This window comes from Gopherus evgoodei, chromosome 3, assembly GCF_007399415.2.
Source record: "Gopherus evgoodei ecotype Sinaloan lineage chromosome 3, rGopEvg1_v1.p, whole genome shotgun sequence".
Lineage (NCBI taxonomy): Eukaryota > Metazoa > Chordata > Testudines > Testudinidae > Gopherus > Gopherus evgoodei.
Genome location: NC_044324.1, coordinates 106,335,420 through 106,339,435, shown reverse-complemented (window position 1 = coordinate 106,339,435; position 4,016 = coordinate 106,335,420). Strand labels below are relative to the sequence as shown.

Sequence of the window (4,016 nt, the reverse complement as noted above, 5' to 3'; positions counted from 1 at the left end):
TCCAGGGGAACAATCATGTTCCCCTGCTGGCAGCTGTGGCTTCAGTCCCACTGAGGAAAAAAACAGCAGGTTGTGGCTATCTGAAAGGGGGCAATTCTTCATGGCAAATTTTCAATTATGGAAAATAATGGCAGTGACCATCATCTTAAATATCTTTAAAAACAAACAAAAAAACGCCATACCAAAACTACTTAAGAGGTAGGCAAGTGGAAAGGAAACATAGGATGAGTAGGCACATGTGGAGATAAACATAAGGTGAGGCAAAATGCAGTGTGAACTCATGCTACTTTATGTTGCTCCCCCAACACAAATGCAGCTGTTAACTCAGTTTAGTTGGTCCATATGCTCTGACTGCTGTACCTCACTTTGGGGCAGCACAATATACCAATGCATCTGTCCATAAAAGTTTAAAAAATGATTTAAAGTTGATGCTTCATATCTTCAAGTCATTAGGAATATTACACGATAGCATTCTTTCAATTTTTTGTTTATTGTTCATATATGACATTTAAAAAAATTTTCTGGGAATTTTTATTAAAGAGTTACAGCTGAGTATATAGCTGTAATTTAAGGTAAACTAACCTACATTAACAGCTGTTGTAATCATCCTAAAACCAAGCATTATAAATCCAGGAAACTATCAGCTAAGGATAATTTGAAAAGAATCAAAACATGTTCAGGTATGGAAATACAGTTAAGGACCAAAAAAGCAACTTAATTCTGCCCCATCACAAATATTTCAAACTTTAGTGACACTTGCTTACCTTTGCCTTACTCCAAATTGAGATTTCTGCCTTATGTCACTATAGGACAGAGTTGAGGTTTCTGCTGAAAATGATTTTTTTGATTATGAAGAATAATGGAGGAAAGATTGACCATTAATTCTTTTTTTTCTAATTAGTCTATGCACAATATTTCAGTGAATGTTAACTATATGGGGAGCTTGAAGCATCTTTGACAAGGCAGAGTTTCAGCACTCAAACCACCTTTACTGTGCATTTCACCTTAGTTTTCTGGATTTCTTTTCAGTTTAACCTTAGCTGTTAGTTTTCTAATTTATAATGTTTGATTTGGGGTTAATTACAACATTCCTGAACCACTGTTTATCCTAAGTCACTCTTAACTCCATTTAACTTTTAGTTATTGTCAGGTAATATCATACCTGACATACCATAGTGTGCTTGAAAACCATTAAGATGAAAGATCTCTTATTAGCAAACCCTCAGAAAAGATATTAGTCTTCATGAGCAACCAGAGGGATGTCAGCTAACTACTTCTTCCGGAACTGTAGAGAAGCAACAAGAACATTAAAGAATTCTTTAATCCAGGGTTTTTCAAATTTCATTACACCACAACCCCTTCTGATCACCAAAAAAAAACACACAAAAAAAGACTATACAACTCCAAGATGGGGGACCAAAGCCTGAGTCTGCCCAAGCCTAGCTCTGGGGAGGAGGCAAAGCCTGAGCCCCACCATCCCGGGCGGGAAGGGAGGGAGAAATCTAAATCGTAAGAGCTTCAGCCTGTACTGGGACCTGTAACCTGAACCCGCCACCCAAGGCTGAAGCAGTCAGCCTCTGACTGATCAGGGTGGTGGGGCTCAGGCTTTAGCTTCAGCCTCAGGCCTCTGCAAGGATAATGCTGGCCCTGGCAACCCTATTAAAATGGGGTCCTGACACAGTTTGAGAACTGCTGCTTTAATCAAACTCGACTCATTTTTTACATCTGACTTTTCTCCATGATATCCTCAAAGCCTAGCTCTGATCAGAGCCAGGCTTTAAACTTGTAGGCGTACTCAGCCTTAAGCCCCCACAATGAATTTTCCATCTCAAAATAACAAAGATATTTTATGAGTTCTGGCTGCAATCCTGCAAGCTCTCTATGTGAAAATGATATTAAAGTCAATGGGAGTTCTGCATGCAGAGGACTTGGTGGATCAGACCCTATATGTGTGGCATTTTACCCATCACTGAAATTCAGCTACCTCTGAGGTCAAGCATTTAACTACGTATACCAATACTGCACAATAGTTTCTTATTGGAGTGATGGAGAAACTTAAGCCCATACAATATACATGGCCAAACAGAAATACAGCCAGGTGTTTATCATTACACTTGTCATTAAAAAAAAGACAATCAGAAATCCAGTTGTTTTTTTTTTATGTACTCCACCTGCAGCTTCCCAAGAACCCTTGATTTTGATTTATTTGTGGATTTATAACCATTTTTTCTTATTTGTCAACACGGTTTCCCCCTTCTCTCTCTCAAGACCTGCAGAGCTTCCGACTAGCAGAGGAAACAATAAACTCTGACAATTACACATCACAGGCGGAGAATAAACACAGGAGGGAGGAAAAGATTATTTCCCAGCCCTCAGATCCTTCTCACTTCTAGTCGCCTCAGCCATTTCCCCGCGACTGACCAAACGAGTTAAACGACCGCGAGGGACAGCAGCTCTCTCAAATTGGCACGCGCCCTATTCAGGTCTCATCCCAAACCAAGGGCTCCCCTGCTAGAGCAGCGGAGTGACCCGGGCTGTGCCCCACGAGCGATGCAGGTCACCCACCCCCGCGCCGCTCTACTGCCCCCGCCACACGTGCGCAGGACACAGCGCCGCCAGCCCCGAACGCTCGCACCCCAGGCCGGGCGACTCCTCGCAGCCTGTTTATCACAGCGCGCCCCCTGCATCCCGCCAGGTCTCTGCGGGAGGGAATGGACTCTTCCAGGCTCGGTCCGTCACACACCCCCTTCCATCTCCGCAGGGTGGTACCGGCCGGGAGGGGGTCTGCAAAGGGGTAGGGCTGCGAAGAGTGAGTGATACGAGTTACGTATGGGCGTGTCTACGTGTCCAGACGGGCGGGCTTTACGTGAATAGGCGGCGTTAGGAATTCGAGCAAGGCTCGGCGTAGAGTGGCAGAGGGGGGTGTAAGTGAGAATGGGGGTAGAACGCCGTACGTATAGTACTTACAGAGATGCTGAGAGAGCGTGTTTGTGAGCTCCCTGGTGGTCTAGTGGTTAGGATTCGGCGCTCTCACCGCCGCGGCCCGGGTTCGATTCCCGGTCAGGGAAGCAAAGTTTTTTTTCCTCCGCCTTGCGGCTGGTTTGGAGCTGAAAGCAGCGAACAGCTGGATCTTGCGCAACGTCACAGCCGCCCACGCGTGCCATACACGGCCCTGGCAAATGCAGGCGTGGTGGGCATCGAGCCTGGAAGGTGGTTATCACCCGCAAACTAGAGAAACTCGGAGTGCACGAGCATGGCTTGGCCTGTTACACCAGCGTGTGCAATATGGCCTGTGGGCACTCGCAGGGGCCTGGTACTCTCCTCGCCAGGCCTGGGTCAGCCCGCTGCGCCCCAGAGGCGCCATCTCCCTGATACGTGTCACAGTTCTCCCTGTTTCTGTCATTTCACAGGCTCAGTGCTCGGGATCACTTCCTGCACCCAGCTTGCAGCCCTGGCACGTGGGCTTGGATCGGTGGGGCCCACAGCAGCGGGGCGAGGAACAGAAATGTCCTGGCTGCTCCTTGATCCATTCTGCATCCTCCCCTAGCCTCTACACCAGGGGTCAGCAACCTTTCAGAAGTGCTGTGCCGAGTCTTCATTTATTCACACTAATTTAAGGTTTCGCGTGCCAGTAATACATTTTAACGTTTTTAGAAGGTCCATTTCTATAAGTCTATAATATATAACTAAACTATTATTGTATGTAAAGTAAATAAGGTTTTAAAAATGTTTAAGAAGCTTCATTTAAAATTAAATTAAAATGCAGAGCCCCCCGGGCCAGTGGCCAGGACCTGGGCAGTGTGAGTGCCACTGAAAATCAGCTCACGTGCTGCCTTCGGCACATGTGCCATAGGTTGCCTACCCCTGCTCTACACACACACAGGGGAATGTGTTACTTGGTCGTAGGGTTACTACCTGAGTGGTATTTGACCAGCCTGGCCTGTTTTTTTTATGATTTGCCAGTTGCCAGCAAAATCTACAGTACTGGGTTTTTGTTTTTTTAACATGGTTCTAAA

The 4,016-nt window shown here is 45.8% G+C and overlaps 1 non-coding gene across 1 annotated transcript; it reads left to right on the top strand.

Annotated features, from left to right (window-relative positions):
• Positions 1 to 2,996: 2,996 nt before the first annotated feature.
• Positions 2,997 to 3,068, top strand: TRNAE-CUC. Its single transcript has one exon. It is a non-coding gene; the product is annotated as a tRNA-Glu (tRNA).
• Positions 3,069 to 4,016: the final 948 nt, after the last annotated feature.